This window comes from Pleurodeles waltl, chromosome 3_1, assembly GCF_031143425.1.
Source record: "Pleurodeles waltl isolate 20211129_DDA chromosome 3_1, aPleWal1.hap1.20221129, whole genome shotgun sequence".
In the NCBI taxonomy this organism is placed as follows: domain Eukaryota; kingdom Metazoa; phylum Chordata; class Amphibia; order Caudata; family Salamandridae; genus Pleurodeles; species Pleurodeles waltl.
Genome location: NC_090440.1, coordinates 1,176,527,102 through 1,176,549,636, shown reverse-complemented (window position 1 = coordinate 1,176,549,636; position 22,535 = coordinate 1,176,527,102). Strand labels below are relative to the sequence as shown.

The 22,535-nt window shown below is 45.8% G+C and overlaps 1 protein-coding gene across 7 annotated transcripts in view; it reads left to right on the top strand.

The window, feature by feature from the left end:
- TMEM45B (transmembrane protein 45B) overlaps positions 1-22,535 on the top strand; it is a 272,895-nt gene that overhangs the window by 185,355 nt on the left and 65,005 nt on the right. The gene's annotated exons all lie outside the window — the stretch shown is intronic.

Below are 22,535 nucleotides of genomic sequence, written 5' to 3'. Positions count from 1 at the left end.
AATGGAGCCCTCCCAATGCCCCCCTTCAATTCCTCTTCTGTCAGCTCAGTTTCCTGAGAGTCGCGGGCTACAAGCGGAAGCCGTGACAATGGTACATCAGTGACTTACTGCTCCAGGTCGTCAGGTGGGCCACCCACCACGGAGGCCTAGAATTGGCTGTAGAAGTTCACAAATTCTTCTGTGATCTTACCACCACCCATAATATGGGTGCCATCTTTCCTTTCCAGGAATGCTACAGGAGAAATGGACTGTTGGGGCATGCAGAGCCAATGTAGAGTTTTGCTTGATTTATCACCCACTGCTAAACACAGCCCTTGGTAGTCATCCATGCCTCTCCCTCCTCTTTGGTGAGTTCTTGTTTTAAGATAGATTGTGCGTGGAGGGATTCTTGTAGAAGCTCGTCTTGCTATGAGTCGAGATATTGTTTTTCTAATGGTAGCGCCCGTGTTACGAGGTTCTCAATTTTTCAGATTGAGGCGAATTCACTGTCCCTTGTTAAATAATCGTGCCTCCTCTTAGGGTGGCCTTTTGCACTTCCCAGAAGACCCCTTGGGAGTCTACTGATCCCAGATTCATTATGTGTCTCCCTGAACTCCTCAGCTTGTAGGAACCACCCGTTTTTGCTTTCAATTTGTTGCCACTCACTGGGGCCCCTCTTAATCTCCATCCACATGGGAGAGTGGCTGGAAAGCCTCGCACCAGCATGCATGCATGATTCACGCAATGGCTCTTGAGTTGGGGAACAATGTGGTAGTCCAAACTGGAAAAGGAGTGGTGTGCCCCAGAGTAAAAGGAGTATCCCTTTTCTTGGGGGTGAGAGCCCTCCAGACATCTATTGCCATTATGTTGGACATGAAGCTTGACTGAAGAGTGGGGTTGTCCCCGTGTTCAGGACCGGAGCGATCCAGTTCAGGATTGATACCCCATTAAGGTCCCCACCTATCAGCCAAGGTGCCTCCGGCATCTCTCTTAGTAGTGCTCCCAGGGCCGACAGGAATGACGCATTGGGAGGGGGGGGATGTACACAGTGATAATGATTAGCAAGGAGTTCCCCAGTGAGCCAGTGATTGCCACATATCTGCCCCCTCTATCGTGCCATAGCCGGTATACGATCATGGGGATCCGGTTGTGAATTAAAATAGTTACTCCTCTTGAACCCCGGTAGAATCCTGCATTGAGGTCCTGGCTTTAGCCTCTATAGGCTAAGAAATGGCACTTAATTCCCATTAAGTGTGTCTCTTGTAGAGAGAGGATATCTGTGCCGATGCTCCCTTTTTAAGCCTATTGAGTAGGCTGTTCACTTTCAAGGAAAGGAGTGAGATGGAGTTTGGCTGTTTAACATTAGGGTTTTCTTCCATGTGGGGTGCAATGTGAGTGGCGAGATTTAGGTCAGTTCCCGGAGGTGTTAATCGACCTGTGGAGTTCTCCATTTTGTAAATTAAAGTGTGGTCGTGTACAACAACATAAAACTAGAAAACATACCCTCCTCCCCCTTGTGCTATCCTACACATCCTTCACAAACTAAAAGTACCTGTCGTGCGCCTGTGGGGTGTCACCTCCCTTGCTGCCTGCCACACCCCAGCCCGCCAAAAACACTAGAACTAAACTTGCAACTTAGAATATGCACTAATACCTCTTATATGTGATAGCTGTCAGACTGCAGGGCTGGCGTGGGCCCAGACGTTGCAGTGTGTGTCCCTGCACCTTGTGTAAGGGTATGTTCATGCTGCAGTGTGATGAGGATGACATCTTAACCTCTGCATAAGGTATGGGAGGCGTAGTCAGGGGATGGCCTATGGGCCATGTGGTTGTGTGTCATCTAAGACTATACAGGTAGTGTGTCTCTCAGAGCCAGGGACCAGGTCCAGGGATCAGGCTCTTCTGTGCCTGTGGTGCTTCCGCTTCATAGGGATTGTTCGCCATCCCCCCTGTCAGAACTTCTCAGACCTCCACTCGCCTCCCTGTTTTTCCTTCTTGCTTCCTCTCCACCTTTTCCACCATGGACTTGTCCATTGGGGAGGTCAGGGTGCTCCTCTACTCAATACCAGGACTCTTCGGTGAGTCAAACAAGAAGGACTTTAATCCTGGAGGGGAAAAGCAACATATATTACATGTTCATAGCTCTGACCTTTCTTTTCATCTCTAAGCAGGAACTTCGTTGATGTTGTACATTTTATTGTAGTGTGGGAAAATCATCACTGGGGTCGACTGATACTTCAGGGATCCAGCCTCTCTTGCAGCCTGGATGATTGCATCGCTGTCTGCAAAGATCAATAGCCAGGCGATAAAGGGCCGGGAAGAGGCCCCCGCAGCTTTTAAGCCATTTTTTGATAAAGGAGGTAGGTGAGGGCCCTTCCAGTCCCTCAGGGATGGCCACTGTTAGACCTGACATGCCTTGGGGTGGTCACTCCTAACTTTTTGCCTGCCTCCCTCCACTTTTTGGACTCTGTTTTGCTGGCTTTTAGACTCTAGCACTGGTTAGCAGTGGTAAAGTGCGCAGAGTGCATATGCTCTCTCCCTTTAAACCTGATAACTTTGGACCATACCCAATTGGACTATTTAATATACTTATAAGTCCCTAGTAATGTGCACTGTATGTGCCTAAGGCCTGTAGATTAAATGCTACTAGTGGCCCTGCAGCACTGGTTGTGCCACCCACTCAAGTAGCCCCTTTACCTTGTCCCAGGCCTGCCAGCGCAAGGCCTGTGTGTGCAGTTTCACTGCCACTTCGACTTGGCATTTAAAACTACTTGCCAAGCCTAAAGCTCCCCTTTTTCTACACATAAGTCACCTCTAATATGTGCCCTAGGTAATCCCTAGAGCAGGGTGCTGTGTGGGTAAAAGGTAGGACATGTACCTGTGTAGTTTCCATGTCCTGGTAGTGTAAAACTCCTAAATTTGTTTTTACACTACTGTGAGGCATGCTCCCTTCATAGGCTAACATTGGGGCTGCTGTCATACATTGTTGAAGTGGCAGCTGCTGATCTGAAGGGAGTAGGAAGGTCATATTTGGTATGGTCAGAATGGTAATACAAATACTGCTGACTGGTGAAGTTGGATTTAATATTACTATTTTAGAAATGCCACTTTTAGAAAGTGAGCATTTCTCTGCACTTAAATCTTTCTGTGCCTTACAATCCACGTCTGGCTAGGTTTAGTTGACAGCTCCTTGTTTATTCACTCAGACACACCCCAAACACAGGGTACTCAGCCTCACTTGCATACATCTGCATTTTGAATGGGTCTTCCTGGGCTGGGAGGGTGGAGGGCCTGCTCTGACACAAAGGACTGCCACACCCCCTACTGGGACCCTGGCAGACAGGATTGAACTGAAAGGGGACCTGGTGCACTTCTAAACCACTCTTTGAAGTCTCCCCCACTTCAAAGGCACATTTGGGTATAAAACAGGGCCTCTACCCTACCACCTCAGACACATGCTGGAGAAGAAACCTGAACCAGAACCTGCATCCTGCCAAGAAGAACTGCCTGGCTGCTCAAGGGACTCACCTGTCTGCTTTCTACAAAGGACTGCTGCCTTGCTGAACTCTTGTCTGGCTGTAAAAGTGCTCTCCAAGGGCTTGGATAGAGCTTGCCTCCTGTTCCCTGAAGTCTTGGGACCAAAAAGACTTCTCTTTTTCATTTGGACTCTTCGTGCGGTGAAAATTTCGACGCACAGCTTGCTCCGTGGCGAGAAAATCGCCGCACACCGACGCTGCACAACGCGATGCCTTTGGGGCGACCGGAACTTCGACGCACGGCCTCGCAAGGACAACGCCGCCCGACTTCCAGAGGGGAAATCGACGCAACGCCTGCCGTGAGAACGAAAATTCCACGCACTGCCTCCCGGAACGACGCGCAGCCGGAAAAAACAAGCTGAAGAATCCACGCACAGACCCCGGGACATCTGGTAATCCTGTGAACCACAGAAAGAGACTGTCTGCGCCTCAGAAAACGACGCACGACTTCCCTGCGTGAAAAATAACAATGCAAGTCTGTGTGTGCAGGGGAAAAATCGACGCACACACCATTTTTTTACGTATCTCTTCTTCTGCGGCCCTTTGCTGAGATTTTCCACTGTAAACCAGGTACTTTGTGCTTGAAAGAGACTTTGTTTGCTTTTTAAAGACTTAAGACACTTTATATCACTTTTCAGTGATATCTCTACAATTTCACATTGCATCTTCATTCGTTTTGACCTACAATTATCCAGATAAATATTCAATATTTGTCCAAACACTGTGTGGTATATTTTTGTGGTGCAATATGGTGTTATTGTATGATTTATTGCACAAATACTTTACACATTGCCTTCTAAGTTAAGCCTGACTGCTCGTGCCAAGCTAGCAGAGGGTGGGCACAGGATCATTTGGATTGTGTGTGACTTACCCTGACTAGAGTGAGGGTTCTTGCTTGGACAGAGGGTAACCTGACTGCCAACCAAAAACCCCCATTTCTAACAGCCACAATACGAAGATTGTTGGAGCATCTTCCATACAGGCTTCCAGGAGGGTAACCTGTTGCTGCAGGGTTCCAAGGCGGGTGTTGTGTGATTTGACCTTATATTCTTTTTCAGAGACCCTAGTTTGTACTTGGGTAACTCTATGTGTGGTGTTCTATAGATCCTGGTGGATTTAGGAAAAGATAATTGTATGGTCTCCAATGCTTCTTTCTAGGAAAATGTTTCCTCTTGCATCGTCATGCCTCTTGCCGCCCTCACTCCATCAGGTTGGGAGGCCTGCTTGCTCAATTTATCTATTTTGGTTTGTGAGGTTATGGCAGAGGGTTTGTTTCTAGTCATCGTCTCGCTGTTGTTTTCTGGGTGGTGCAGTCAGGGTACAGCGCACTTTGTCCCCACGTATTACGGTTCTCCTCCTCTCTGTGTCCTGCGGGAAGTGTGCTAGTGTAGGCCCCCCCATCTCTTCTTCCTCAGTCGTCTTGTGGGGGAGGTGGGTGTTGTCATCATTATGTAGGTGGCATTTGGTGTTCAAGCCTCAATTTGTCATCTTCCCGCTTCGATGTTGTGTTCGCCACTCCTCACCACTAGGGGACCCTTCTGTGTCGTCATGTTGCTTAAATCTTCCAGTAGCTGCCTAGTTGTGTCTGGGGCCTATACCAGGTCACCACAAGGGCCCCAGCTATGGTGTGTGTCCCACGTCAGTGTAAGTTCTATGTTGCCGGGGGTCTCACCGTCCTCAGTTTTCAGCTGGGATTAGCCTGGTTCCCTGCTCTCCCAGGGGGTTGTGTACCACACACCATTAATGACGGCTGGAGCCCGCATCCCCTTGCACCACCAATTGTAGCTGTCTGAGAGCAGAGCAAGTCCAGTGGTACCCTCTGTCTGCCCAACACCCCTCCCCCGTCCCCCCCCCCCCACGTCCCCCCCCACCCCCAGCGTGGGAGTGCAGAATGTTTTCCAGAGAGTCCTAATGTTGAGTGGTCAGATCGGGAAACTCCATGGGGACTAGGGGGTCTGCACCACTCTCCCAGCCAGTCGTGGGGTGCACAAGCCACTGGGTACCTTCTAGACAAGGGTTGGGATGGCATGTAGCTATTTCAGCTCCTTATTCCTCATTAAACTGCCCCACTCTGGGTTTGGGTGTCTTGGCAATGGCTGAAGCTGGGTCCTTCACCTCCTCTCCTCCCTGCAGGGCTGCAGTGATGGAGCTGGCACAAGCGGCCTGGCGTGGGCTATGAGAGCGGGTGAGAATGAACTGTCCTGGGCCCCACACAGTCGCATGGCTTCTGGGCCTCGATGACTCCTGCCACGAGCCTCATGTCATCTCAGGGTTCCCTTTCGCTGCTCTGCCTCCTGTGGCTGGGTCTCCAACACCGCCTCAAGCCTCTAGCTCGGGCCCACAAGTAGAACTGGTCCTACACTGCTCCCCAGCAGGCCTCACCTGGAGCAGTAGTGTTGCACACCCGACCTGTACGAACAGTCTCTGCAAGGTGTGCAGACTCTCCTTGTCTCTTGGGCCTGTCCCAGCGCTACAGGCCCAGTCCGTTGTGTGGGGGGTTGGGCCGCCAAGTGCAGAGGCAGGGTCATGCAGGACCGCAGTGTCACCTCCTATGGGTGCCAGGACAGCAGCCCTGAAGTGTGCCGCCGATGCTCTCCCTCGCCTCCCTCTCACAGCTCAGTTCACCAGGTGAGGAGAGTCAGGACTGCCGGCAAGTCCAGCACAAGCCAGGCACTAGCACCTGCCCCCACTAGGGCAGCAGCCTCCACCATGGGTTCCAGACAGGCGTTAGTGTCACTGCAGCAGCCGATGGGGTAGCCTTTTGTTCCTTCTGTCAGCACATGTGTACATTTGTGCTGACTCCTCATTCTCAACCCGTTCTCTCAGTCCTAGGGAGCTGGTGAATTTTGTCAGATTTCGGCTTGGCTCAACAGAGCTCGCTAAAATGCATTCACCATGTTCAACTGCTTAGTCATGCCACCCACCAATTTTTTTTTATAGTCTTTTACTCGTCCACCAGTGTGATCTGTTGTGTTATGGACATCCTTGCAAGTATAAGCACTACACTGCATTGCAAAAATCCATTCAATAAATGGTTTTCCAAAGGTTATCTTTAGAATTTTCAAAGTTTTGGGCCCTAGGCCCACAAAATATCCTGACAATAAAAAAAATTATTAAAAAAGTCCAACCTGTGGGAATAAATAAAACAAACTAAACACCACTCCGTCTCTCAGCCTTTAGAGGCAGTCCACAGGACAGCACTGGGCAAGTGGACAGGTGCAGCTGGCTGCATTGGTGGAGTCCGCTGCAAAGCTTTCTCCTGGGGTGTCTTGACTCCATGAGAGACAACTTTGTAAAGACTGGGACAACATCGACAATGTTTGTACATCATTCTCTGAGGCCCAGGTGCCTCCTAGCACCAGTCAGTGGAGCAGCTTTAAGACCATCTCTTGTGCGGGAATTCTCTTGATCCCCTTTTGATAGGTCGCCACTGGACTGCGTGGACTGTGCTGGGCAGCATGTGGGCAGAGCAACAGCCAAGTCACTCCTGCAACCACAAGGGGAGATGACTCATGGTTTGGTGTGCTCACTACAGGACTCTGGTGCACATGGGGTAGTCTCTGGATGATTGATCCCTCGCAGTGCCAGGAGTGCCTCCTTGGTCTCCTGGTGGTTTGCAGTGTAAGGCTCCACTCTGCTGGTGAGGTGGTTAGGGTGACGCACATGGCATGATAATGTTGCAGCTATTAAATACCTTTATGACAAGTGACAAGGACTGGGAGGGGGTCTAGAGGGACTTCGCAGTCCCATAACTCTGTGTCACTGGTGGTGTTCCCCTGTGGCTTGTGCAGTTCATAGCAGGGATGCCATTCCTCAAGCAGCCGGTGACTGTGGACCAGATGGTCACACTGGAGGTGTACGGCATACGTGCAGCTTATTTTCAGCTCTCCCTCTAGGTTGTCACAAGTGTGACATCACTCTACATCAGTGGCTTGCTTGAGTTGGCAGGTGCACTTTCATGGTGTGGCATGTCCTCGGTCGTGTCATCCTTGATCATTTCTCCTGCGCACCTGTGTTTGTCAGGTTCTTCAGTGTGACAGGTCTGGTCACACACCCTTCTCGCCTCTTCTTTATCAGTTTTTCTTGTGGTGCTGGTGGTGTCCGGTCAAATGTTGCATGCTTTTCTTTCTTCTCTGGGAGTGATGAGGCACTTTGAGCCATTTGTCATTGAGTCTCTTCTCATGGACCTCTCTCCAGTCCTCTTGTTTTGTAGGACTGTGCATCTTCTCCCATCATGGATCTTGCGCAGGTCCTTTCCTATCTGTAGAACTCAAATCTTCTCATCAGGTCAGTGTGACATCCACCCACACTTCACATGTCCTCTCCTCAGATCTTTTTGGAGCTCCTACTTGATGGTGTTCCCTCTTCTGGGACCTCCTTGGAGTTCTGTTCCTGTAGAGTAGGGAAGTCTTGCTTCTGACTAACCTTTTCTTGATGGCGTTTTGAGGCAGTGCCATCGTCAGGCAGGGTTAGTGTGGGTGTGGCATGGTGCTTGGTGCAGGACGATGTGGTCCTAGTCTCAGGTGCAGTGTACTCCTGTCCTTCTTTCAGTTTGGGCGCCCTTCCTCTAGGCTTCCCTTCCTGGGATATCCCCACTTCTCTTTCTTGGTGGGGTTAGAGTCTGAGTATTCTTCTTCTGGGCATGGCATGCAGACCATGCCACTAATCAGTGTATGTGCGCCCTCTGGCGGCTCGTTGCAGGCATGAGTGTTAGTTTCTAGCTGTGGCCTAGCTGAGTCACCCCTCACTTTTCTCACTCTCGTGGGATCTCCTCTGGCCACTCGTTCGGCCTCTTGTCTTGAAAACTCTGGCACTGGCTTTTTTGCAGAACTGTGCTCCTCTATGATACTAGGCTTTGTGTCGTTGCTGAGCCGGCTTCAGCAGGGACTGCTTGCCTGGCTTGTGCTCTCTCTGACAATCTGCTGAGTCCATGTATTCCTTCAGGTGCTTCGCTTTGGCAGAGCGACTTCTCTGCTCCTTCCAAACTTTTTTGCTGTTGATTATTTATTCTCTCATTCCTCCTTCTGGGGAACTGCTCTGGCTCCCATCGGTAGAGGAGACTTGAGAGTTCGTGCTTGGGTCCAAATTGCAGCCTGGTTTATCTTTCCCCACTGGAAAATCGTGCAAGACTTTTCATCCCACAACTGCATTGCTCTTACTGGCAGTAGGGATCTGTGCCTTTGACTGACGTTTCTGTTGGAGCATGCTTTGTCTTCTTGCTTCAGGTGAGTCAGGTGCTCTGGTGTTGGCGATCTGGACCACCTCGGCCTTTAGTGCCCACCTCTTTCGTCTTCCTCTTCATGTGCTGGCAGTAGTGGTGTTTATTACATGAGGCACTTCCAGGGTCTGGCTGTGCACCCTGCTACGCCTGTGTCCTACTCCTTTCTTGTGGGGGAGAACAGATGGTGCCCCCCCTAGGAGTCCCTTGCCTGTAAAATAATAGGAGAAGCTCCACTGGATGGGTCCACATGCTGCTGCGCTGTTGCGGGAGGCCCAAAGGGTCTTCTCTTCTCCAGCGGTAGTGACAACCTGCCACTAGGTTGCGTCTGTGACAGGAGGCAGGATTTGCTATTGCTGGTTTTCCAGGGACAGTGAGACCAGCCTTCTGCTTTCCTTTTTTGTGGCTGTAGCACATAGCTACTGGGGACTGCTTGTGGCTTCTGCTTACAGCTCTCTGGCACCACTGTATCGAGGGAGGTGGGGCAGCTTCCACATGCACTTACCCAGGTGAGGCTGATTTGTAATAATTTGTGTACCCCTTTTTTATCTCTGGTGTCGGCTGCTCGGGGTGGGGCTGGAGTATGGGGCATTCTGGCCAGCCAGATGTTGGCACGTCAACAGGGGGTAGACGGCTCAACCCACACCCTCACCAGTGGCTCACCCACTAGCGCCTCAGTCATGTGCTCTATTCTGCGCCTCGCTATCTGCCAGCTGCTGCTGACTCCATGCTTGGTGCGGCAGTCCTGACCGTGTGGTCTGCAGGTGGATGACAGCGGGGTGTGGGAGGCAACTGCCCTCTGTTTCCTCCCTCAGGCCAGGGCAGAGTTCCTCACCTTCACAGTGCAAGGTAAACCTGTGGCCAAGCAGAATATGGCAGCATATGTCACAGCGCTTCACTCTGGGGCATTGTGGCAGGTGGAGTCAGACCCACTTGTAGCCATAGTAAAGTTCTAGGCCCAAGGGCATCATGATAAATAAAGGACGACAGACACTAGTATAAAGAATAGAGAACTGGCCCCAAGCATGTGCGCTTGGGCCCTTTTATTGACAGGGTCACCTGACTGGTGACACCTGTGTTAGATGGGTGTGGGGTGGGTGTAAAGGCCAGCCCTCATGAAGTGGCTGGAAACGGCTACATGTCAGGTAGCACACAACAGAACTGAACACAAGAAAATTAATACAACACATGTCACTAAAAGAGAGCTCCACCATTTACCCAGCCAAGATCAAACAATGCCTACATTTAGCCACCACTTCGCTGTCAACGTTTCACTTCCATTATCAACTACAACAAATGAACTTAAAAGTACAATTGCCACGCTGTCTTAGTATAAGGTTTGAGTAGACACAATAAAGACAAAACTGTTGGAATCTTACAAGAATGCTGCTAAAATGTTAGAAAGCCTGCATAAACATTTGGATCTTCTCTCTTAAATTTTGTAAAACAATACCATAAAACTTTCATTATCTGTGAACGCATGCAGGCTTACATTTTGGATCCTTCATGAGGCATTGATGAGGTTTTAATTTTAAATTACTGTATGTGTTTTTCTGTGTGTATTTTCACTGAAAAACACAGATATTAAAGTGACAGTATAGTTACGTGAAAACATCATGCATACCGTCACATTTTAAATGCAAAAACACACCAGTTAAAGTTTACTGAGCTAGTTATAACTTGCATCTTTGCACTGCCCTGCGTATAGCCTCACATACCATATCACTCATAACGTCTTCAATGACATTGCTGTTATCACTAATGACATGCCAACTTTCCAAATCTTGTCATGTTTATAATTCAAGAGGTCTAATGTCTATAAAAGCTTTGCGATAGGGTGAAGGTTGTTTCTAGGTGCCTACTGTCCTAAGGGACCTTGATTGTCCAGAGGGAGTGGTTTCTTCATGAAAAGTTGTGCATAGGAGTGAAGACTGTACTTACCAGGTAGTTGCCCGCCCATGTGAGTTTGATTGCCAACCAGAGGTCAGCTGTCTGGTAATCATTCGGTACAGAGTGAAGGCTGTTTGTAGTAGGACTTCCCCACCTATGGGGCCTTGGATTTGTAGAGAGTTGGCTCTCCATGGAACAGTTCTGCACATGGTGGAAACTAGACACAACAAGCACTTTCTCATCCTTGGGTTTCTGACTGTCCATGAGAGGTCAGCTTTTTTGCAAATGATTTAGTACAGGACAAAGACTCTGCAATAGTAGGAGCTTGCCCACCTAGTGGGATTTTGATGTTCGGACAGAGTGGGTTCTCCATGCAAATAGTTTACAGGACAAATATCGTCTGCAGCCAAGGCTTGCCCACTCGGGTTTGGTTGAATGCTCACATAAGTTTGGCTATACACAAAGTGTTTGATACAGGGAGTTTGTGTGTGTGAATGGTATATTATAGTACACATGATTCTGACCATTTAGTACTTAATTTCAAATCTGAAATTCTGGTTTGATTTATAAAGATATTTGAGCAGCTGTAGGTTCAATGATGTCAGCAGGGATGTCGTCAGTTATGACATCAACGATGATACTGAACGTCAGTGATTGTATATGAGGTCATAAGCAGGGTGTGGTAGGGCAGAAGTGTCACGGTTTCGGGCGGGTCTGATCAGGACTTTGGTTGGGACTCCCCTTGAGGTCACCGAATATCCTAAAGAGGTAGTACACTGGGGCAGAGGAGCAGCTAAAGGCATACACGGAAAGGACAGCTATGGATAGGCACAGGAAACAGGAAAGTAAAAGCAGAGCAACCCTTGTGCGAACAAACAGGAAACAGATTACCAGTGGACAAACACGCTGGGGTTGTACACAGAGTAAGGCGCAGAACCTCCCACAGTGACAGGGAATCTCAATGCCTCTGTGCAGTTTGCTCTTACAGATAGTCACCCTGCCAGCCCCATAGAAAGGAGGCGGCAGAAGTGATTCTGTCTCTGGACCCTAGAGCACAAACAAGGATAGTACTTACATACACAGGACACGCTCTTGTGGGTCCAGCTGGAAACACAGTGGCGATTCCTGAGAAAACAGCAATAGCACACTGTCACTGTTAGGCACGATATACAACGTATAACACTGGACAAGGATGGGGGCTGGAATTGCCTCCTGGAAACCAGGAGCCAACCCCAGTACACAGGAGGACACGTATACACTGGTGAAGACTGATAGAACACTTACCAGACACAAAGAACCAAGAAGAAACAGAAACAGAAGGGAACAAACAAAGAGGCAGAGGCAAGAACTAGGAACAGGCTCAGGCTGAAGCAAAGGCGGGACTAGGACTTGAAAACAGGGCGCAAACTTCTGTCTGGGACAGACAGAGACAGGACTGGGAAACTGAGAACATGCTCTGGCTGGAACAGGCAAGGACAGGACTGGAATACAGGGAGTAGGAAATGAGCAGTAAACAGGACTGGGAAACAGAGAGAAGGTTCAGGCTGAAACAAGGCAGGAGCAGGGCAGAGAAACAGGGAGCAGGCTTTGGAAGAAACAAACAGGTACAAGGCTAAGAAGTAGGGAGCAGACTCTGGCTGGAACAATCAGGAGCAGGGCAGAGAAACAGGAAACAGGATCAGGCTGGAACAGAACAGGAACAAAACTGGAACACCATTCGACAAGGGGTCTGTAACACAAAGGAATTGAAGTCCGATGCACGACGGGGAGCTTGAGGAAATGGCTGCTTATAAGCAGTTCCAAGCTGGGCTGCACAGGAGAGGTTTCAGGTGTGTGTGGTTTCGGACACTTGCAAGTCCTGGAGGAGAGGATCCAGTGAAAAGGAGCAACTGGACTTCTCCCATTGAAAACAATGGGAAACAGAATCCGGGTTTTCCTGACTACCAAGCTATGCATTATGGGATTTGCAGTCCCAAGAAGCAAATGTAGTCCTACACAAGTGTACCATGGAGAAAAGAGAAACAAACAGGAGTCAGCAAGGGACTCTAGATAGGTGTTCAAGGTGATTCCCAGGCTTCTGACAGTCCCCTTACAGCGCCCCCTGGAAATGGGACGACCGAGTCGTAACAGTATACCCCCTCCCACCAGTCTGCTCAAGAAGAGAAGGCGATCCTTTGGCTGAAAAAAGTTGAAGAGGAACAGCCACAGCAAGAAAATCCAACACCAACCTTGGTGGATAAGTTTACAGTCCTGCCACAGATGAATCATCCAATGAGCAAAGCATGTATTAATACCCATATGGGCTCCAATGTCTTTCCTCTTTATTGTTCGAGTGATACGGGAGGAGTGCATGGAGTTGGTTTCTGGTGAAGTGGATTCAGGAGCAAGGAGATCTGGAATTGCATCATGGGCAGTATTCTTTATGACATTAGTTTCCTGTTCAATACTTTCCTCTTTGGAGGAGCTGATTGGTGTATTAGTAACTGTAAGGTCTGTAACATCTTCTGACAAGCAGGATTTGTCTGTTTCTGCAGCAGTATTTACATTGATTGTGGTCTGAGGCTTGCAAAGCATAGAGACTTGGGAAACATGGGTAACTGGTGTTCTCAAAGTAAACATGAAAAAGTCAGAATTTTCTTTCGTCTTGGATGACTTCGAAGTATCGAATTCAGGAGCAACAGGAGTTTTCATGTCTTTAGAAACTGGATTAACATCTGAAAATGTAGAAGTTCCATAAGCTAATTCTTTAGGGTGATCTTCAGACAAGACTGGGATTTCTTCATTGCAAGTGCTCTGTGGTGTGTTCGTGGTATCAGAAATGGTTTCTTTGCAAGGTGTTTCTACTACAGGTAGTTGATCTTCAACTCTGTTAACATTGAAAGGTTGTTCTTTGGAAAGAAATAGAACTGGAGTCTCTTCAGAAATCACCTTTACACTGTTACCTAAATTTTCAGCTCTAGCCTTTGAATTGATGATGGTTTCTTGCAATAAAACACTAAGAACAGTACTTATCATCAGATCTTCGAATACAAGATTCAAATTCAAGTCTTTAGTTTTAGTGGGACATATTATATCTTTCAGTACTTGAGCTTCGGTTTCAGATTGCTGGTTTTCAGGAGTCTTTAATTTCAGAGACACAGCAGGTGGCATTGGTGTGGCTGATTTTACATCAAAATCAGATACCGGTAGATCAGAGATCTGTTCTTCACTAACCGTTGAACTGGAAACAGGAAACGCAGTGGCAGGGAACAGCAACTCAGAATCAGTGGTTGAGGCTGCAACTGTGTCCTGGTCTAGGAGAAGGCTCTCATTTCTTATGGCAGGCTGTTTAGTTTCAGATTGCTGGCTTTCTTCCTTTTCTGAAATCTCCACGGTTTGCTTTGACACAGAAGAGATTTTTAAACTTTCTGACAAGTCCATTACATTCTTAGTAACTGCGGGTATTTCTTCACGGTCAGAAAAATCCATTAGTTCACTTGAAACAGGAACTGTCTCTTCATTATCTGAAAATTCTATGATATTGTTTGAAAGGGTAGGAGTATCCCCACAATCTGAAAATTCTGATGTGTGCGCCATTTGAACACCACTATCTGCAGGTTTGTTCATGGCAAGGCAGGAACCACTGTCATCACTAGATTCAGATTCTTCAACACTGTTGCACAACTTGCCATTAATCTCCAGAAAAGTCATATCTTGGTTTCTTAAGGTGCAGCTATTGGAGTCTGCATCAGAACTCTCTTCTTCCTTTGGCTTTATTTGTTCTGATAGAGGGGCTGAGACACTTCCTTCTGAAGACTCTGATCTATCCTTTGAATCAAGAGGTGTCAAATCTCTCAGAGATGTCAGAGATTCAGTCAACTGCACAGGGATATTCTCTGGAGAACTACAGGCTGAGAGAGAGTCTGAGGAAGAGGCTGATATATTTATAACTGGAGCAGTCTCTTGACATTCATTCATAGCAGGGAAAATCTGCTCTATAGAAGTCTTTGGAGAGGCGCACAAAGTAGCATACTGTTCTTTAAGCCAAAGCTGGTGATCATTTTCTTTTTTCAGGTTTTCAAATTGCCTTGCAGTAGTTTCCATCAGCTGCTCTGTTACTTCTTCTACCTTACAGATAAACAGAATGTCTGGTTCTGGCAACAGTGAAATATACATTGATGAAAAGAGCCCACGGGCAAGATTTCTAGTGTATGTTATAACATATTCATCATAGAAGTCCAATATCTGCCTTTTAATCTGCCAAAACTGCTCTTTTAGTGTGTGTATGTCCATATTGTTATCAAACCCACTCAGAATAGAAAAGGGTTTAGCAGAGCTTTTAGGGATTGAGACTGGTGTATTATCATCTAGTTTGGGAAGAGCACAAGCCTTATGAGTGGAACTAAGGAATCCCACAGTCTTTACTGATCCATTTGATACAGGGTCTAGCCTGCTGACTTGAAAGCTCTGAGGGACTGAAAGGTCTTTATAAGAGTCAGCACTGCACTTTGAATTCTGAGAAACTGGCCTAGATGGGCTGAAGCACTCAACAGAAAACAAGGGAATCCCTAGTGTGGCTTCTTGAACAGTGTCAGGGTTCTTTGTTTTGGCAGAGTGCTGGAAGTGAATTTGGGATGCGCTAGCATGAGGCAAGGAATTAACCAGTTTTTCTTGAGTGTGAGTGTCTTGTGCAGAGGTAGCAAAAGCACTTCCACGGTTACGAACATTCTTACTGGCTTCAGCTAATAGATATTGCAAAAACTCATTACGTCCTTGTAATTCTTCTACAGACAGGGACTGGGGGTCATAGCCACAAATAACATAATAGTCTATCATTGAAAGATTAGCAAGCCACTCAGTATAGTACTGAACTTGCAAGTTATGGTTTTCTTTAACAAGTCTATCCTTTAAACTAAGGTCTTTTTTAGAGGATTTCAGAGAATGTTTAGGCTTAGAAAGGGGTGTCTTAACATGATAGGAAAGCCCTTTAGGTTTGTGTGTGCCTTTACTGCCAGGGGAGCTTGAAATGTTTGGGTCGTGCATTCTGTCACGGTTTCAGGCGGGTCTGATCAGGACTTTGGTTGGGACACCCCTTGAGGTCACCGAATATCCTAAAGAGGTAGTACACTGGGGCAGAGGAGCAGCTAAAGGCATACACGGAAAGGACAGCTATGGATAGGCACAGGAAACAGGAAAGTAAAAGCAGAGCAACCCTTGTGCGAACAAACAGGAAACAGATTACCAGTGGACAAACACGCTGGGGTTGTACACAGAGTAAGGCGCAGAACCTCCCACAGTGACAGGGAATCTCAATGCCTCTGTGCAGTTTGCTCTTACAGATAGTCACCCTGCCAGCCCCATAGAAAGGAGGCGGCAGAAGTGATTCTGTCTCTGGACCCTAGAGCACAAACAAGGATAGTACTTACATACACAGGACACGCTCTTGTGGGTCCAGCTGGAAACACAGTGGCGATTCCTGAGAAAACAGCAATAGCACACTGTCACTGTTAGGCACGATATACAACGTATAACACTGGACAAGGATGGGGGCTGGAATTGCCTCCTGGAAACCAGGAGCCAACCCCAGTACACAGGAGGACACGTATACACTGGTGAAGACTGATAGAACACTTACCAGACACAAAGAACCAAGAAGAAACAGAAACAGAAGGGAACAAACAAAGAGGCAGAGGCAAGAACTAGGAACAGGCTCAGGCTGAAGCAAAGGCGGGACTAGGACTTGAAAACAGGGCGCAAACTTCTGTCTGGGACAGACAGAGACAGGACTGGGAAACTGAGAACAGGCTCTGGCTGGAACAGGCAAGGACAGGACTGGAATACAGGGAGTAGGAAATGAGCAGTAAACAGGACTGGGAAACAGAGAGAAGGTTCAGGCTGAAACAAGGCAGGAGCAGGGCAGAGAAACAGGGAGCAGGCTTTGGAAGAAACAAACAGGTACAAGGCTAAGAAGTAGGGAGCAGACTCTGGCTGGAACAATCAGGAGCAGGGCAGAGAAACAGGAAACAGGATCAGGCTGGAACAGAACAGGAACAAAACTGGAACACCATTCGACAAGGGGTCTGTAACACAAAGGAATTGAAGTCCGATGCACGACGGGGAGCTTGAGGAAATGGCTGCTTATAAGCAGTTCCAAGCTGGGCTGCACAGGAGAGGTTTCAGGTGTGTGTGGTTTCGGACACTTGCAAGTCCTGGAGGAGAGGATCCAGTGAAAAGGAGCAACTGGACTTCTCCCATTGAAAACAATGGGAAACAGAATCCGGGTTTTCCTGACTACCAAGCTATGCATTATGGGATTTGCAGTCCCAAGAAGCAAATGTAGTCCTACACAAGTGTACCATGGAGAAAAGAGAAACAAACAGGAGTCAGCAAGGGACTCTAGATAGGTGTTCAAGGTGATTCCCAGGCTTCTGACAGTCCCCTTACAGCGCCCCCTGGAAATGGGACGACCGAGTCGTAACAAGAAGTTGTAGTGAGCTTAATCTTTAACTGGTGAGTTCCAGTGACTTTTACGTTTAAGAGATGATCTTATGACTGACATTCATCTAATTATAACGTTATTTGTGTGTGTGTGTGTGTGTTTTTTTAAAAAAAAATTATTTATTTTTTAACGTAATGGAAAAATCTTATTACCATACCCAACTACTATGGGTGGCCAACCCTTGCCACGCAGCGCCTATGGCCATGCATGGCATGGAGTTAGCACAGCGCCTGGTCTACAGCCAATCCCACACTAACAGCAAATGCCCTGCTGCACAGGGCCTATGGCCAACCCCCATAGGTGGTCAAGCCCACATGAGCAGCAAACTGCCCATGTACCCCCACCACACATTCTTAATTTATTTTGTTTTAAAATCAGTCCTGTGGACCACACTGGTCCTTGTGGGACTCATACAAGAGCTGTCAAAGGTTTCCAGAAGAGTATTGTTGAACCCTGGGGGTTCCTTCTAGGTTCCCACCATAGAGGGCAGGAAATCAGGGTACCCTACCCTGCCCCCTTATATAGTTTTTCATTTATTTTTCAGGACTTGGGCAACAGGTCCTGAGATGGTGGCTGCAACACTTCTCTTCGTGCTGCGGTCGGCCAGTCAGGGGTCTCAATCCTGATGTACCAGTCCAACAGAATGCTTTATTCATGGTCACCATAACAGGTGTTAAGGAATCTAAGTAAGGATCCTAACAGTCATTAAACCCTCACACAAGGGTGGTAATGTGATGAATTGGGGCAGACAAGATTACATTAAGGTCACTATGTTGCAGATAGGATATCATGAGTGCTATGAAAAGGCAGAGACCTCATACTACACGTTTAGTGAGAAAGTACAATGATGTGCTTATGAATTGGAGGGATGAACAAACGTTAGAACATGTGGAATATCCTTAAGACCAAGATTCCTAAAATTAGAACCTTGTATTTATTATCGAACATATATAGGAACATAGACCACCGGGTAGGCCAATAGATATATATTTACACACACATACATACATACACAATATCACTATTTGCTCCCTCTGGTAGAAATTATACCCAATTACACCACAGACTTTATTAAGGAAACACATGACCTATATAATTATAATGAATTTGGGACAGTATTGTTCATACATTGGGCATAGGAGCCTACCAGAAATTATTTTGAAAGACCAGATAATTAAGACTATATGAACAACAAGACATGATATTATGGAAACTTTGCTTTTACTTGGTGACCAACTGTACAAATAACTATATGGAACAATGGTGGGCACCTGCATTGCCCTCAGCTATGCAAATCTATTCATAAGCTGAAGGGAGAAGAGGGTGTCCAGCAATGAGACTGCCTGACTATTTCTGCAAGATATCCTTGTGGTTCGCGTATGTAGATGATTAATTATACTGTGGGCCAGAGAAGTGACAGAACACAAGGATTTCCTGCTAGGTCTGAATGATAATTGTTTCAACGTCAACCTTAGTATGGTATACAGTAAAAGTGTGAAATTCTCAGACCTTAGAATGAAAATCACAGAGAACAGCTTACACACCTTTCAATATAGGAAATCAACAGCGGGAAATTGTGTTACACCCAAACAGCTGTCATCCTGCTCATGAGAAATGGAATATCCCTTATGGGGAATTATGAAGAATCAAGGGAAGCTGTCACCCATATGAATCATGTGTGACAGCTAAAAATGAAACCCTAAGAACATTGGGAGCAAGAGGCTATCCATTAAGAATACTTAGGATTTCTGGAAACAGAGCCAGGGAATTGTGCAAGGAGGACCTCCTTTTCAAAATAAGAGAATCAGCTGTGAACGAAACAGAAAATGTGGGTATAGCGCTAAGTCATTAGATTTATTTCTTCTTTTTCTGAACAATCCAGAATGGTAAAGATGTTGTTGAAACAATGGGATATTCTTCTGGATGATAATGTGTTATGACCATTTCTGGAACCTAGTCCCCAAATGAGGCATTGTCGGGTAACTACTTTGAGATACCTACTTGTAAAAGTCACCTAGAAGAGGTCAAAATGACTAGAGAAAGATATACAATATGTGGTTTCTCAAATATAGCACAGAAGTTACTTTACCGCACACAGAGAAAAATAGAAGATCAAATTCCATCTCACCTGTAAATCTCACTATGTGGTTTATGTAATCAAGTGTTGTTGTCCCAAATGGTGCATGGGGAGTATGGTGTTTCACATTAGAAATGTGCATTCTGGAACACTTAAGAGCCGTCACACACTCAGTACCTTGTCGCAAGATACTTCTAAGAATAACATAACCCGCCCAGACTCGACTAAGGCAGCATATTAGGGTATAGAGACGGTATCTATGAATATTAGAGAAGGTTATGGGGAAGTCTTTCTAAGCAGGCTTGAATCAAAATACATAACAGACATAGAAACATGTGAATCAGGAGGTTAAACATGAGGAAATATCTTTGTCTGTTTACCTGTATGATTTAGCTACCACTCTTTTCTGTTTGGGTAGTTACATGAGAGATAATTTTTAACATTGTTTATAATTCTTCTGTGTGATGAATTCAGCAGTGTTGCCCCCTCTTTTTCTATTCGTTTATCCCTTAGTGTTTCTTCTAATGATGACATAACCACCAAAGTTAACTATATATGTATTTTTACTAGGATCCATGGGAGAATAACTAGGAAGGATGGAGGCCTGGGGGAGATGGTTCCCCCACCCCCGCAGTCTCCACCGGGGCACCCACTTTAAAAATAATGGGCGACTCCTGACAGCACATGCAAAGTGTGCTGGCTGGAAAGGTGGCAGGGGTCACGGGGGCTTTTGAGCACCCCTGTAGCCACAAAGGTAATATAAAGTCTGGGTGTCTTGGTCCCAATAAATCAATAGAGAGTATAATACATGTGTGGCAAAAGATGCTCATTTATTACTCACTGCCTTTTAGACAAGGGCCGCTCCATAATCCATGTAAGGGCTTTTTATTTATAATATTCGATCCATTGTGGTGCCCCTAGGAGAGGCAGAGCACAACCAAGCATTAAAAAAAATATTGGAGGGCTGCAGGAAGCACAGTAGCCTCTCAGCAGGGTTAGAAAAAAAACACAGTAAGTCTCCTGGTCATTGAATTTGTGACCCCAGGAAAACTCACAATAGCTTTTATGGCACTCCAAGTTGGAGCTGTTAGCTCTTCAGTTGCAGTGCAGGGATCGCTTGTGAATGGTGCTATCATTTTGTGGCCTGAAAAACTTAAAATAATCAAAGACAGCTTAATGTTTATTAAATGCTTTATTGTAAATATTTTGTGACAATAATAATTAGTAAACATTGCATTATGCACATAAAAATATTGATATATTTGATTGTTATTGGTGACTTTGTGACAAAGCCAGTAGGTCTGCTTTATACATGTTGATGTGCTAACCCCTTGATAAAGCCAATAGACCGTTGCCTTATTATTTTTCGGTATGAGCTTGTGACAAAGATAGTAGGTCTGCCTCACTTAAAATGACACCTTTTATATTGTTACCTGACATAGTCAGTCATGCGCACCAAACCCCATTCTGCACACAGCCTTTGAGGTGTGAGCAGGACCTGTCTGAAGAGTGGGTGCAGCAGGGGTTGGGAGCCCAACCTCATGCAGAGTGAGGGACATCTTACTTTACATTAAAAAAAATAGAATTTCCCTGAAGAAACCGAAGGTTGAATTGCGTTATAGTCTATAATTGGTGAATTTCAGTGGTTTTCGGTCTTTAAAATTGTATTTTTAGCGGATATTTTCACCTAATTATAACTTCCCATTAATTTTTATTCTTTTTTCAATGAATTTCTAAGTTTATTTTTTTTGTTTAAAATTTAAAGTAAGCTATTATTACGATTCCTAACTAGAACGTCACTTTAACCCTTTGGGTTTTTTCAGTGAAAGTATTTATAATTTTGTTTCAACATACTATATTGGTATTTATATAGCACTTCCAGAACACAATGTTAGGCATAACGTCCTTTCAGAATTGTTAAGTCGCTACTCTGCATGTTCTATTCACATCGTTCTTGATAGCCCTGAGATGGTGCACTCCAACTTTCTTCAGGTTCCTGGGAATCCTTCAGCTGTGTTGAAAGAGTGCTAGTTGTAGTTTGGTCTTGAATGGGACCAGCTGGATACCGTCCAGGATGTTTGAAGCGGGACAGAAGTTGTGTGTAGGTGTTTAGACTACATAAGCATGGGTACCTCTCGATGAGTCTTAACCTAATATGACATTGAGAATCATCTGGAGGTATTTAGATGCACATCACAAGGAGTGATAGTGGCTAGCAGTTCTATTGGTGTGGTGTGTCATCTGGAGTCATGCTAATCTGCTAAAAGATACTAGATAGAAGCTGTGGGTGTTTAGTAATTGCTACAACGAATATTTAGCTCAAACAGTTTTAGGTAACTGATAGAATTGACTTTGTGATTAACTGATTGTCAGTTGCATTCTTGCCATAACTGCCTCTTTCTCTGTCATATTTGCCTTTAGTCCAAATGTCTTTTTTTAATCGTTTCCTGGTTTTCTCTTTGGTCTGTTAAAATCACACCGCCCCCTTTATTCCTTCCCAATTCGTATTCCCACTCAACCTTTTTGTCTTCACTGCCCCTTGATTTTCCCTTTCCATCTTAATATTTTTTTGCTTTATTGCTGTTTGATCTTTCCTCCATGTCTGATCACTTCATCCATTTTTGTTTCCTCTTTCTTAATTTGATCCCTATCTTACATTTGTATCTGACAATTCCTTCGTGAACAGCTTTCCTCTTTCCGTTGTGACCTCCCCTTTATCTTTCATAAGCAGTAGTTAAAATGGGCGGGAACTGTTCTTAATTTTCAAATGTCCTCTGACTTTTAGTTTCAAAATATTTTATTTATATATCTATATCCTTTCCTGAATGGTTGATTTCCACCTTTGAGCCTCTGGCTGAAAAGGAAGGGTGGGGAGGTCACCTTTACTGTTAAGCCAAGGGAGAGGCAAACACTGAAACAAGCTTTCTCGCCTGAATGTATTCTGCCTGAAAGAAATGTAAATGTGTGCAAAATCATAAAGGTGTTTGGGAGAAGGGCAGCCTTGAATTGAGTGAGTCAACTGAGGCTTCATGGTTACAAAGAAAGATTTTATTATGTTTTGGAGGTAATGTAAAAGTGTTAGGATCTGATATCTGGACTACACACTTCTAGTGAAAACGTATTAAAAAACACTAGATATAGACTGACTGTATTACTAAATATATATAGATATTGAAAGTACTTGTATCTTAAATGATAAAATGCTTAAATTTATTTGTACATCTTGTGGCACCCTATCTTGTCTTTTGTGCAATTCATTTTTAAAATGACTTGCATATTTTCAGTGCTTTTAGTCACAGGCTGGGATCTCATAGCACTATAAGTACACATATATATTTTCTTCTGCGCCAATAAGTA